The sequence below is a fragment of the Scyliorhinus torazame genome, chromosome 23, assembly GCF_047496885.1.
Source record: "Scyliorhinus torazame isolate Kashiwa2021f chromosome 23, sScyTor2.1, whole genome shotgun sequence".
Lineage (NCBI taxonomy): Eukaryota > Metazoa > Chordata > Chondrichthyes > Carcharhiniformes > Scyliorhinidae > Scyliorhinus > Scyliorhinus torazame.
The window spans coordinates 40706983-40722804 of record NC_092729.1 but is presented as its reverse complement, the minus strand read 5'-3'; the positions used below and the strand labels follow the sequence as shown (position 1 = coordinate 40722804).

The window sequence follows — 15822 nt, the reverse complement described above, 5'->3', positions numbered from 1 at the left end:
GTTTATTTGTATATTTATTTTTTCATTTCAACATTTTCTATTGGAAATTAATTGTTTACCTCATATATGTAATTCCGTTATAATTATATTATATTTAAATTCGTTCGTATGCACATAAAGTTGCACACATATACACAAATAAACGCACACATTTTCGCCCACACTGACCCATTGAAACGTAAACACACATGCGGAGATATATCAGTCAGAGACATCGTACTGGTAATTGGCGAATCTGAATTACATCCTTTGCTGCATTTTTGAGCAATAACAAACTTAACTATGGTTAAAAGTCCCAGACTTGTGTGACATATTTAATAGAGTTTTTTCACATTGTGATCTCTTCATTGTCGCTTCACATTGTTGTTTCACAATAAACTGCATCAGCATCGTCACCTGTCAAATACAAGGTGAATAATCGTGAGTAATACATCTCTGATATCATCCCGTCGTAATAACCTATACAGGCACACATTAATGGTCAACAATCTTCCCGATGCGCAATGCCGCCATTGTGAAAAACAATCGTCTGCTTCCATGTCTTTCAGCAAGAACCCTGTGTGACGATTAGCTGTGGCAATTTCTCACCTGTTCAGTTCCTTTTTAATTATAATATGACTGCCGTCGTCTCGGTTGTCGCCTCGAGAGCGCGTTTTGAGAGTACATTCTACAATTTCATCCCTGTCAATATCGTAATTTTACTGCATCTGGAAGCAACATATATTAACTAACCAACTAAACAATTATAGACCACAGCAAGAAATTTCTACAATCAACTTACCTGCCTCTGAATTTATGTGGAAACTCTCGTGCGTAAAATTGATACCCCTCCTTCACTTTATAGAACATGGAACATTGAACATTACAGCGCAATACAGGCCCTTCGGCACTCGATGTTGCACCGACCTGTGAAATCACTCTACAGCCCATCGACACTAATCCATTATCGTCCAGATGACTATCCAGTCACCATTTGAATGCCCTTAGTGTTGGCGAGTCCACTACTGTTGCAGGCAGGGCATTCCACGCCCTTACTACTCTCTGAGTAAAGAACATACCTCTGACATCTGTCTTATATCTATCTCCCCTCAATTTAAAGCTATGTCACCTCGTGCTAGACATCACAATCCGAGGAAAAAGACTCACTGTCCACCCTATCCAATCCTCTGAACATCTAGTGTGCCTCAATTAAGTCACCTCTTAACATTCTTCTCTCTAACGAAAACAGCCTCAAGTCCCTCAGCCTTTCCTCATAGATCTTTCCTCCAGACCAGGCAACATTCTGGTAAATCTCCTCTGACCCTTTCCAATGCTTCCACATCGTTCTTATAATGCGGCGACCAGAATTGTATGCAATACTCCAAATCCGGCCGCACCAGAGTTTTCTACAGCTGCAACATGACCTCATGTCTCCGAAACTCAATCCCTCTACCAATAAAAGCTAACACACCGTAAGCCTTCTTAACAACCCTCTCAACCTGGGTGGCAACGTTCAGGGATCTATGTACAAGGACACCGAGATCTCTCTGCTCATCCACACTGCCAAGAATCTTACCATTAGCCCAGTACTCTGTCTTCCTGTTAATCCTTCCAAAATGAATCACCTCACACTTTTCTGCATTAAACTCCATTTGCCACCTCTCAGCCCAGCGCTGCAGCTCATCTAAGTCCCTCTGTAACGTGTAACATCCTTCCGCACTGTCCACAACTCCACCGACTTTAGTTATCATCTGCAAATTTACTCACCCATCCTTCTACGCCCTCCTCCAGATCATTTATAAAAATGACAAACAGCAGTGGCCCCAAAACAGATCCTTGTGGTACACCACTAGTAACTGGACTCAAGTCTGAACATTTCCCATCAACCACCACCTTTGTCTTTTTCCAGCGAGCCAATTTCTGATCCAAACTGCTAAATCGCCCTGAATCCCATGCCTCCGTATTTTCTGCAGTCGCCTACTGTAGGGAACCTTATCAAACGCTTTTCTGAAATCCATAGACACCACATCAACTGCTTTACCCTCATCCACCTGATGGTCACCTTCTCAAAGAACTCAATAACGTTTGTGAGGCACGACCTACCCTTCACAAAACTGTGTTGACTATCTCTACTCAAATTATTCCTTTCCAGATGATTATACATCCCATCTCTTATAAAGTTCCAATATGTTGCCCACAACAGAAGTAAGTCTCACTGGTCTATAGTTACCGGGGTTGTCTCTACTCCCCTTCTTGAACAACGGGACAACATTTGCTATCCTCCAGTCTTCTGGCACTATTCATGTAGACAAAGATGACTTCAAGATCAAAGCCAAAGGCTCAGCAATTTCCTCCCTAGCTTCGGAGAGAATCCTAGGCTAAATCTCGTCCGGCCCAGGGGACGTATCTATTTTCACACATTCCAAAATTGCTAACACCTACTCCTTATGAACCTCAAGCCCTTCTAGTCCAGTTGCCTGAATCTCGGTATTCTCCTCGACAACATTGTCTTTTGCCTGTGTGAATACTGACGAAAAATATTCATTTAGCACCTCTCCTATCTCCTCGGACTCCAAGCACAACTTGCCACTACTGTCCTTGACTGGCCCTGCTCTTACCCTAGTCATTCGTTTATTCCTGACATATCTATAGAAAGCTTTAGGGTTATTCTTGACCCTACCTGCCAAAGACTTCTCATGTCACCTCCTGGCTCTTCTTAGCTCTCTCTTTAGGTCCTTCCTAGCTATCTTGTAACTCTCGAGCGCCCTAACTGAACCTTAATGTCTCATCTTTACATAAGCCTCCGTCTTCCTCTTGACAAGTGTTTCGACTGCTTTCGTAAACCACGGTTCCCTTGCTCGACTACTTCCTCTCTGCTTGACAGGTACATACTTATCAAGGACACGCAGTAGCTGTTCCTTGAACAAGCTCCACATTTCCATTGTGTCCATCCCCTGCAGTTTTCCTCTCCATCCGATGCATCCTAGGTCTTGCCTCATCGCATCAGAATTGCCTTTCCCCCAGATATAAATCTTGCCCTGCGGTATATACCTATCCCTTTCCATCTCTAAAGTAAACGTAATGGAATTGTGGTCACTATTACCAAAGTGCTCACCTACCTCCAAATCTAAAATCTGTCCTGGTTCATTACCCAGTACCAAATTAAAATGAAATGAATGAAATGAAATGAAAATCGCTTATTGTCACAAGCAGGCTTCAAATGAAGTTACTGTGGAAAGCCCCTAGTCGCCACATTCCGGCGCCTGTTCGGGGAGGCTCGTACGGCAATTGAACCGTGCTGCTGGCTTGCCTTGGTCTATTTAGACCTGTGCTAAACAGCCCCAGTGAAGTTGCTGTGAAAAGCACCTAGTCGCCACATTCCGGCGCCTGTTCGGGGAGGCTGTTACGTGAATCGAACCGTGCTGCTGGCATGCCTTGGTCTGCTTTCAAAGCCAGCGATTTAGCCCTGTGCTAAACAGTTTTTCCAAATCCTATATTGCCTCGCCTCTCTTTGGTCTCTCTACATACTGTGTCAGGAAACACTCCTGCACACATTGGACAAAAACAGACACAACAAAAGTACTCGAACTATGACGTTTCCATTCAATATTTGGAAAGTTAAAGTTCCCCATAACAACTACCCTGTTGCTTTCGCTCCTATCCAGAATCATCTTTGCAATCCTTTCCTCTACATTTCTGGAACTTTTCGGAGGCCTATAGAAAACCCCTAACAGAGTGACCTCTCCTTTCCCGTTTCTAACCTGAGCCCATACTACCTCAGTGGACGAGTCATCATCAAAGTTCCATTCTGCCACCGTAATACTGTCCTTGACTAATAATGTCAACCCTCCCCCTCTTTTACCACCTTCCCTGAGCTTACTGAAATATCTAAACCCCGGCAACTGCAACAGCCATTCCTGTCCCTGCTCTATCCATGTCTCCGAAATGGCCACATTATCAAAATCCCAGGTACCAACCCATGCCGCAGGTTCACCCACCTAATTCCGGATGCTCCAGGCATTGAAGAAGACACACTTTAAACCACATTCCTGCCTGCCGGTACACACCTGGAACTTTGAAACCTTACTCATGACCTCACTACTCTCTACCTCCTATATACTGGAGCTACAATTCAGGTTCCCAAGCCTTTGCTGAACTAGTTTAAACCCTCCCGAAGAGCATTAGCAAATCCGCCCCTCCCCCCAGGATATTGGTATCCCTCTGATCCAGGCGTTGGCCATCCCTTTTGTAGAGATCCCACCGACCCCAGAATCAGCCCCAATTATCCAGAAGTCTGAAACCCTTCCTCCTGCACCATCCCTGGAGCCACACGTTGAACTCCTCTCTCTCCCTGTTCCTCGTCTCGCTATCACGTGGCACGGGTAACAACCCAGAGATAATAACTCTGTTTGTCCTAGATCTGTTTCCACCCTAGCTCCCTGAATTCCTGCCTTACATCCCTATCCCTTTTCCTACCTATGCCGTTGGTACCTATGTGGACCACGACTTGGGGCTGCTCCCCCTCCCCCTTAAGGATCCCGAATGCACGATCCGTGACATCACGCACTCTGGCACCTGGGAGGCAACACACCAACCGCGAGTCTCTCTCGTTCCCACAGAATCTCCTATCAATCCCCCTAACTATGGAGTCTCCAATGACTAATGCTCTACTCCTCTCCCCCTTCCCTTCTGAGCAACAGGGACAGATTCTGAGCCAGAGAATTGTACCCCATGGCTTACCCCTGATAAGTCGTCGACCCCCAACAGTATCCAAAGCGATATACTTGTTACTAAGGGGAACGAGCACAGGAGATCCCTAGACTGACTGCTTCCTCCCAGCCCCTTTCACCGTCACCCATCTATCTTTATTTTTCGGAGTAACTACATCCCTGAAGCTTCTATCTATGACCACCTCTGCCTCCCGAATGATCCGAAGTTCATCCAGCTCCAGCTCCAGTTCCCTAACGCGGTTTCTGAGGAGCTGGAGACGGGTGCACTTCCCACAGATGAAATCAGCAGGGGCACTGACGGCGTCCCTCACCTCAAACATTCTGCAGAAGGAACATTGCACTACGTTCCCTGCCATCCCCTCTAGATAAAAAAAAGAAAAAGAAAGAAAGAGCTTACCTGTTATTCACTCCCCTTCTCAGCAAGCACTCACTCGGCAACCTCTGCGCCCCACAAGATAACACCTGAGGGAAAATAAAAGAAAAGCTACTTACCAGTCACTAGCCAGTCCCTTACCTGCAGGCTGTGACGTCACGGTTCAACTTCTTTCGACTTCTACATGCCCTCGAGCCTTCCTCGTGTTCTTTACAGCGGTTGTTTTTTTTTGGTGAGAGGAGGGGGTACGGACGGAAACACTGAAGAAGTGTTCCGGGTTTAAGTGTCACTTGACAACAACTCCTCCACAAACTACCTTCAAGTAAGGGTGAGCACACGGAAGTATGCAAATTACCCCCGCAACAGCCAATCAGCAGCTCCGCTCTACTGCCCTCTGCTGGATAATTCAATATAATTCAATAACTATCTTTTTCCATTCAAGGTTGAATTCCATCGCTACATGTTGCTGGCTGAATTTGGTGTAACTCATTGTATTTGAGACATAGTGATCATTTTAGTTAACCTTACCATATTGATATTCCTGGTTTAGGTGAGATGTTCATCCCGAGTTCAACAGTGTGTTTTGAATAAATGTAAATCCAGCAGCTGCCGAATTTCAGATGGTATTGTAGTTAAATGTTAAAGGGAACTACGTACATATCTACTTAGTGGAAATGTGACTGATGTGTAAATGTTCAGATATCTGTCACGAGTAGCAATTTCAACTGGTTTTCTCAATAACAAGAAAGTATATGCATGTAAACACAGAACTATAATTATATATATACATTCAGTGTACATATACTTTAACAAATATATGTATTTCACATCTCTTTTTTGACAATGACTGAGAACATATTGTCTGATTGTTTCAGACTCTATACGGCCTTATTTAAATTGACAGCATTCAATAACGAAGACTTAATACTTACTCTGTGAGTAGCAGTTTGCATTGGTATGTTACTATTATATCCAACATGAATTGATCAATCTATCCGGTAGGTTTTCAAACATACCTGCAGGAACTGGCTTTCTCTTGGTCGGAATAAACTCTAGTCCCAGAATAATCATGATTCCTAACACGATCAATGCAGCGAGACTGAAACGGATTGGGATTGAACTGGAAACTAAAAGATTATGAGGAGAAAATGAATGACCATTTTAGTGCGTCATAGGCCAGTAGTGAACGGGATGTGTTTTAACATTTCCATTAAATATTTTAGATTTTAGTTGAACTGAATTTCTAACAGCTCTCGTCGCATGATTGGAATCCATGACTCCAGAAAATTGTCCTGTGTTTCTCGATTACTAGTCGAGTGAACACGCCACTGCGCCACCGCTTGTCCCAGTAAATTGATGCATTCCCTACCTATCCAATAAACATAGAACATAGAACATAGAACAATACAGCGCAGTACAGGCCCTTCGGCCCACTATGTTGCACCGAAACAAAAGCCATCTAACCTACACTATGCCATTATCATCCATATGTTTATCCAATAAACTTTTAAATGCCCTCAATGTTGGCGAGTTCACTACTGTAGCAGGTAGGGCATTCCACGGCCTCACTACTCTTTGCGTAAAGAACCTACCTCTGACCTCTGTCCTATATCTATTACCCCTCAGTTTAAAGTTATGTCCCCTCGTGCCAGCCATTTCCATCCGCGGGAGAAGGCTCTCACTGTCCAGCCTATGCAACCCCCTGATCATTTTGTATGCCTCTATTAAGTCTCCTCTTAACCTTCTTCTCTCCAACGAAAACAACCTCAAGTCCATCAGCCTTTCCTCATAAGATTTTCCCTCCATACCAGGCAACATTCTGGTAAATCTCCTCTGCACCCGCTCCAAAGCCTCCACGTCCTTCCTATAATGCGTTGACCAGAACTGTACGCAATACTCCAAATGCGGCCGTATCAGAGTTTTGTACAGCTGCAACATGACCTCCCGACTCCGGAACTCAATACCTCTACCAATAAAGGCCAACACTCCATAGGACTTCTTCACCACCCTATCAACCTGGGTGGCAACTTTTAGGGATCTATGTACATGGACACCTAGATCCCTCTGCTCATCCACACTTTCAAGAACTTTACCATTAGCTAAATATTCCGCATTCCTGTTATTCCTTCCAAAGTGAATCACCTCACACTTGTCTACATTAAACTACATTTGCCAACTCTCAGCCCAGCTCTGCAGCTTATCTATATCCCTCTGTAACCTGCTACATCCTTCCACACTATCGACAACACCACCGACTTTAGTATCGTCTGCAAATTTACTCACCCACCCTTCTGCGCCTTCCTCTAGGTCATTGATAAAAATGACAAACAGCAACGGCCCCAGAACAGATCCTTGTGGTACTCCACTTGTGACTGTACTCCATTCTGAACATTTCCCATCAACCACCACCCTCTGTCTTCTTTCAGCTAGCCAATTTCTGATCCACATCTCTAAATCACCCTCAATCCCCAGCCTCCGTATTTTCTGCAATAGCCTACCGCGGGGAACCTTATCAAACGCTTTGCTGAAATCCATATACAACACATCAACTGCTCTACCCTCATCTACCTGTTCAGTCACCTTCTCAAAGAACTCAATAAGGTTTGTGAGGCATGACCTACCCTTCACAAAGCCATGCTGACTATCCCTGATCATATTATTCCTATCTAGATGATTATAAATCTTGTCTCTTATAATCCCCTCCAAGACTTTACCCACTACAGACGTGAGGCTCACCGGTCTATAGTTGCCAGGGTTGTCTCTGCTCCCCTTTTTGAACAAAGGGACCACATTTGCTGTCCTCCAGTCCTCTGGCACTATTCCTGTAGCCAATGATGACATAAAAATCAAAGCCAAAGGTCCAGCAATCTCTTCCCTGGCCTCCCAGAGAATCCTAGGATAAATCCCATCAGGTCCCGGGGACTTATCTAGTTTCAGCCTGTCCAGAATTGCCAACACCTCTTCCCTACGTACCTCAATGCCATCTATTCTATTAGCCTGGGGCTCAGCAGTCTCCTCCACATCATTATATTTTTCCTGAGTGAATACTGACGAAAAATATTCATTTAGTATCTCGCCTATCTCTTCAGACTCCACACACAATTTCCCATCCCTGTCCTTGACTGGTCCTACTCTTTCCCTAGTCATTCGCTTATTCCTGACATACCTATAGAAAGCTTTTGGGTTTTCCTTGATCCTTCCTGCCAAATACTTCTCATGTCCCCTCCTTGCTCGTCTTAGCTCTCTCTTTAGATCCTTCCTCGCTACCTTGTAACTATCCATCGCCCCAACCGAAACTTCACACCTCATCTTCACATAGGCCTCCTTCTTCTTCTTAACAAGAGATTCCAATTCCTTGTGTAAACCACCGTTCCCTCGCTCGACGCCTTCCTCCCTGCCTGACCGGTACATACTTATCAAGAACACGCAGTAGCTGATCCTTGAACAAGCCCCACTTATCCAGTGTGCCCAACACTTGCAGCCTACTTCTCCACCTTATCCCCCCCCCACCCCCCCAAGTCACGTCTAATGGCATCATAATTGCCCTTCCCCCAGCTATAACTCTTGCCCTGCGGTGTATACTTATTCTAAAAGAATCCTTCATGATACTGAGCAATTCCATTCAATCACCTGTTAACATTCTCAAACTCCCCTGGGCACGTGCGCTGTCCATGCCAACCCACGTGACCGAGTGACGTGACAGGAGGGAAATTAAATGTACTTTCAAAACACCTGACGACCTTGACTTAGCCCAATACATTGAAGTCATCAGGTTTATAAGTTTAATACCAACAATGTATTTTAACAGTACTGTAAGTACAATGACAAAAATATAACTGCCACTTTCCTCAACTCAGCCCCCACTTTCCAAATAGCCCCCCCTACAACACACTGAGACACACTTACTCACTCAGACACAGACACACACAGACATACACGGGCTCACACACAGACACAGACATGTAGTCACACTCAGACACACACTCACGGTGGCAGACAACATTGAGGAAAAGAGTTGTGGAGTGAGAACAAAGTAAAATAAAATAACATCGTGAAAGGATCTCTAAAGCATTGCGCCTGCTTTCAGTTCGCGTCTTTCAAGAGTTCAAGATTTCGTTTTGATACTTATTCCTTCTGGGCTTGAAAGGATATTTTCGGCGAATGTTGTCTACTTTCTTTTTGAATCAACATCATTTTAAATTAGGAGTAATGATATGTCAGGTGCTCACTGGTTTTTGAACAACAGACTAGTTTTTCTAATTCAGCAATGAGCGAGAGAAAAAGAGCTCCTCCCCCTTTCAAGGTCGAATCTTCTGCCCAGCTCTCTCAGAAGAATCGCACATGAACCAGTCACTGACTGTTGCCAAGCAGAACCGTATTACTCGCCAGCCCACCGACTGACGGGCAGCCACACGAAATGACGTCCTCCCAAGTTGGTTCTTATGATAGTCTCGGTGTCTCTCCGAAGTACAAAATGTGGTAAGCACTGGCATGATGAACAGGCTTTTCTTCAGGCACATTTTAATTATGGGTCCACGGAACAAAATAATAAAATAAATGGTAGCATAAGGAACTGAAAAGGAGGGAATCTAACATAACTTCCCCCGTCCCGTCCCCCATCCCACCTGAAGGGATGAAACTTTATTTGAAGGACGTTTCAAACCAAGCAGGGTAACGCAAAAAACAAAGCGCACATCCATTTATCTATCCTTTCCCTCTACTTGTGTTGCCGGAATTCTTCTATCTGCCACTTACCAACTGTAAATAATTGAGAATCTATCCACCATAATCTGGTCCTTGTCAGGAATATGGGAAAACTTAATATTGAAACGTACCATCAATGAATTCTAAAGGAGCCATCTTGCATCTGAGTTTTACATATTTCTATAAACCAGGGCAGATTATGGTTCTGAAAGATTAGGCTGTGTTTATTACCATACCGGACACATAACTCAAAATGATGAAGGGTCTTTAGCAATGCGCTTTCGAAATGGTGTCGACTTCCTTTGGCACGGATTTAATTTTCACTGAAACGTTTCCCACCAGTGTTTACAGCACTTTTGTTCAGCTCTCTCAGAAACATTCCGCTAGAACTAATCACTGACTCTTGTCAGAGAGAAGACTGTCGCTGGACAACCCATAGGTTGCCAACAGACCAATCGAACCAACTTCCACCAATGCAGATCTTAATATTCACCCGGCGCCCGGGACACATGTAGCGCAATAGTAGCGCCAAGGACCTTGGTTCCAGAGATGCTCCGGGTCAGTCTCCGTGAGGAGTTCGCTCATTTGCCCCGTGTTTGTGTGAGTCTTAATACGAAAAGCCAAAAATGTGCAGGGTCCGTGGATTGGCCACGCTAAGTTGCCCTTTTGTTTAAAACCAATAGATTTACCCACCACCGAGGAGTTTCTATTTCCATCTCCAAAATACAAAAGCTGTGTCAAACAGGCCTGACGATCAGGTTGCTTCAGCTTGAGTCCACTGATTCTATCCATCATGGTCCACGGGGGCAGCACGGTAGCGCAGTGAGTAGCACGCAGCCTCACAGCGCTGTGGTCCCAGGTTCGATCCCAGCTCTGGGTCACTGTCTGTGTGGAGTTTGCACATTCTTCCTGTATGTGCGTGGGTTTCGCCCCCACAACCCAAAGCTGTGCAGAGTAGTTGGATTGGCCACGCTAAATTGCTCCTTAATTGGAAAAAATGAATTGGGTACTCTAAATTTATAGAAAATAAATAAAACATTATGAGTCCACGGAACAAAGAAAATTACATAAAATAAATGGGGCAAAGGGAAATCAAAAGGAATGTCTCTAACAACATGCTCCGCTCTCCATGTACGAATTGTAACCATTTCTAAACTTGTGGCACATTACAAACAGTATTTTCCGTCTTTCTCCAATTTGGATAATTTACCCCAGTCTGTCTATCCTCCTCCCTCAGAATGGTGCTCCGTAAAAATGATCCTTCAACGGCAGCCAATCAGGAATGGAGTTGGCAAGGTGCTGGGATGTGGATCTTGTCTCAATGCATCTGCTGGTATTATGCAGCAGAACTCTCAGTTTACATTTGGAAATATCTTGATTTTTGGCTTTGAATCGTGGACTTCCCCATGACACAGCTAACCTGTGCCAACCAGGAGGCAGATGATTTATTGCTGGCAGATATTAGATCATGTACACATTTAATTCTCGGTGTAGTCTGTGCCAAGATTTAACACCAGAGCACTGTGTTCCTATTTTCATGTCAGCTTGAATTGCGAAGTGCACCGGTTAGTTTAACGAGATAACATCTCATGTCTGAATTAAAACAGGAACACATTATCCATAATCAGGTGGATATATTGACTGTGCATATCACTCACCTCTTACACTGATGCTCAAAGGGTCACTGGAGGTCGAGCATAGCCGGGTTCTGTTCACCTCCGCTTCATATCGACAGGTATAATATCCTATTTTGGAGTGATCGATTTTATTGATGGTGAAGGTGACAGAATGCATTCCTGCAGCAGGAGATTTAACGTTGACAGAATTCGATTGTCCTTGTCTGTATAAGTAAAATGCAATCCCAGGACTGTCCTGGGAGCTGGAGCAGTTAAACGTGACACTTTCACCGTCAGCAACAACATAGGAATCCACTGAGAAACGTGGTTTATTCAGACCTGCAGTTGGACAGAAAGAAATAGTGACGGTCATTACATATTCAACACTGAATCAGGTTATTAATATTCAGAACTTTAGTCGAATTACCTAATTGAAAAGGAGACAGAGATAACAGGATGCTATAGAATGTGAAGGACTGATCAGTCAGGGAGGCAGTGGGGCCGTAGTACTGACAATGGGTTGTGCTCCAGAGTCCCAGCGTTTTGATTTGGGGCACGGTGGCACACTGGTTATCACCGGTGTCTCACAGCATCTGGGACCCAGGTTCAATGTCGGCCTTGGGTGATTGTCACTGTGTAGTTTGCACATTCTACCCGTGTCTGCACGGGTTTCCCCCGGGTGCACAATACAAATATATGCAGGTTAGATGGAATGGCAGTGACAAACTGCCCTTAATGTCCGAGAGGTTAGGTGGGGTTACTGGGGTAGTGTCGGAGTGGGTCTCGGTTGTTCTTTCGGATGGTGTGTGCCGGTCCTCAGCTAATTCAAAACAGCAATCTTGATCTCAAGAAACGGCAAAAGGAATTGGACACTGTCGAGGTTTGAGGTTAGAGGACCTGCGGATATTCCTACAGACTTGTACTTGTACTGAAGGCATGCACCAAAGTACAGTGCAGTACAATTTGCCACATCAATAGCTCCGAAGTGAATACGGTTGGCAGTTTCAATACCTGGCCATCACCATCACCAGCAGTCTGTCCAGGTCCCTTCACTTTGACGCAAAAGTCAAGAAAGCCCAATTCATATCTTGTTACTGCCGAAGCTAAAAAAAAGTCGTCATGTCTCCCTCAAATCTCACAAACTTCTGCAGATGTGCCATAGAACGCATCCTATCCGGTTGCATCAGAGCCTGGTATGGCAACTGTTCGGCCCAAGATTGCAAGAAACTGCAGAGTGTGGTGAAATCAGCCCAACGCATCAATCAAGCTTGCCACCCCCACATTGATTCTGTCTACACCTCCCGTTGCCTCATGAATTCAGACAGCATTATCAGAGACCCCTCCCACAAAGCCATTGCTTTCATCCAGACCCTTTCACCAGGCAGGATACAGAAGTCTAAATACCCGCACATCCAGATATAGGTGCAGCTTCTTCCCCACAGCTACTAAACTCCTCAACAACTCTCCCTCGAACTGATGTGTTCCCTGTAAGAACACTATTCACGACGCCCTATGCTGCTCTTGCTCATATGTTTGCTTTGTTTGGCCCTTGTTCCGTACTTTTACCAATCACTATTTGTCGATGTACTACATGTGGATGTACTTAGTTGATTATGCTTTTTGTCCACTATGTACAGTGTACGTTCTCTTGGTCGCAGAAAACTAGTTTCACTGTACTTTGGTACATGTGACAATAAATCACTCAATCAAGATATGTCCATTACACAGAAAAAGGACAAATCAAATCGGACAAATAATATCGCCAAATTTGCAGATGACAACAAGTTCGGTGGGAGGGTGAACTTCCTGCAGGTTGCAGAGATCCTCCGCTGTGATTTGGACAATTGAATAAGTGAGCAAATGAATGGTAGGTGCAGCATCATTTTGATGAACGCATTTGCATCCATTTCGTTCGGAAAAACAAGAGGGGGATACTATTATATGAATGTTCATAAATTAGGAGAGGGTAATGTACAATGAGACCCGAGTGCCCTTGCACAACAGTCCCTGAAAATCAGCAGAAAGATACAGCACGTGGTAAAGAAGGGAAATTATATTCTTGCAGGAGGATTCGGGTACAGGATCAGGGGTGTCTGGCTGCAATTGTGCAGGGACTTGCTGAATCAGCAACTGGAATATGTTTTGCAGTTTTTGTCTCCTTATCTGAGAACGAGTCTTTGCTCTCGAGGGAGTATATCGAAAGCTTACCAGACTGATTCCTTGGATGGCGAGACTTACGAATGAGAACAGATTGCATCGGTTAGGATTGCATTCGCTGGAGTTCTGAAGAACGAGGGGGATCGCCTAGAAACCTATAAAATTCTAATAGGGCGAGACAGGGTGAATGCAGGAAGGATGTTCCCGATGGCGGGGGTGTCCAGAACGATGGGTCACAGCCCGAGGATACGGGTAGACAATTTGGGACAGAGATAAGGAGAAATCTACTCCCCCAGAAGTGGAGAGTCGGTGGAATTCGTTACCACTGGAAGCCAGTAGAGGCCAAAGCATTGTATGTTTTCAAAACCAGTTAGATATATGACTTCGGGTGAGGGAGATCGGAGAACATGCGGGTGCGTGAAACTCTATACATGATGGCCAGGTCTGTAAAGAGATTTGGAGGTCATTGACTCAAATGCTTCCAGGAAAGAGGGACATAAGTTAGGACTAGCAAGTTGAACATCTCTCTTTCCCTTGGCAGTGCCAGGAATATTAAGACAACGTTTCCTGGAAATTACATAATAAATGATCTGTTTTGATGAAGTAATTGGGAAGTCGCTGGCAGAGTGATCTTCGAGTCAGCGAGTCGCATAACACAGAAACAGGCAATTCGCCCCACGTTGTCTATGCCGATCGAGCCCCAATCTGTACTAATTCCATTTAACAACTCGTGGTGCACAGCCTACTATGCCTCTGCGATGTAAGTGTTAGTTCAAATGCTACTGAAATGTTGCAAGTGTACCTGTGCACACCACCCTGTCTGTCAGCGCGATCCGACATTTCCACCACAGTCTGGGTATAAAGTAAAGTTTCCGCAGGTCCCCAGACTCCATTTATTCCTCACGTTAACATTTTACCCCCTTAGCTTTGACACCTCTTCAATGTGGGAAAGATTCGGACCATCTATCCTATCTATCTCTCTAAATTGTTTGCACATCTCTCAGTTCTCCCCTCAGCATCCGCTACTGCGATGAAAACAAACACAGTCTTTCCTCAGAGCTGAAACGTTCCATCGCTGGCAACAACCTGGGGAATCTCCTCTGCACAGCCTCCAGTGCAACAAGTTCCTTCCGATGCTGTGGTGGTCAGAACTGCGCACAACATTCCTTCTGTGGCATGACAATTGATATATAAAGTTGGACCAAAGCTTCCGTGTTCCTATATTCTAAGCATCAGATAATGAAGGCAAGCATTCCGTATGTCTTCTTCACCACCCTGTTTACCTGTTCCTCCACGTCCAGGTATTCATGGACTCGTAGAGCAAAGTCGTTTCTTTCTTCAATACTTCCTCGGGATCTGTCGTTCATTTTGCTGATAATACGCCTAATAGAACTCCCAAAATGCATCGCCTCACACTTCTCAGGATTAAATTGCATCTGTCTTTGCTCTGCCAAACTCTCCAGGTGATCAATATCAGTCTGTCGCATGGCTATCCTCTTCACTATCATCACCACCAAATTCCGTGTCATCTGTATTCTGTATGCCTTCGGCATATACTTAATTTCTTGAATATACACATCAAGGGTCGCAGCACCGATCCCTGTCGTACACTGATGGTGACAGGTTTCCAATCACCAAAGCAACTCTGCCATCACCCTTTGCCTCCTGTTAACAACAAAACATTGAATACATTTTTCCAGCTTGAATCCAATGGCTTTAAACCTTTGGGGCAATTTTCCCAGTGGGTTCTTCTCAAATCACTCATTTATGTTCATGTTAACCACGTCAACTACCCTCAACAATATATTTATTTACCTTTTCATACAACTAAATGAAATTAGTTGGACAGGATGTTCCACCACCAATCCGCGCTGACTATCCCTGATAAATCGTTTTCTGTCCAAGCGTTGATTACTCCTGTGCCACGGGATCCCCCCCCCACCCCCCCCCCCCAACCACAATATTTCCGTACCAATAACGTACAGCCCTGTAAATACGTGGTATATCACTGCCGCGCTTTTTGAATGAAGGTGCCTCATTAGCGATCCTCCATCTGGCAATTCACCTGCGGTCAGCAAATACATAAATATCTCTGAATGGGCCCCCGCAATCTTCTCCATTGACTCCCAACGCAGCAAATATCCATGTCGTTAATGATGAAGCTGCCCGGGACAGATATACAAAAGACAAGGCTGACACAGTCACAACAATCTGCAGCAAGAAGTGCCGAGTGGATGATCCATCTCGGTCTCCTCTGGATGTC

General features: G+C 44.7%; 1 long non-coding RNA gene across 1 annotated transcript; it reads right to left on the bottom strand.

Annotated features, from left to right (window-relative positions):
- Positions 1-286: 286 nt before the first annotated feature.
- Positions 287-6152, bottom strand: LOC140399741 (uncharacterized). Its single transcript, XR_011937836.1, has 2 exons — positions 6099-6152; positions 287-396 (listed from the first exon to the last, which is right to left on the bottom strand). It is a non-coding gene; the product is annotated as an uncharacterized lncRNA (long non-coding RNA).
- Positions 6153-15822: the final 9670 nt, after the last annotated feature.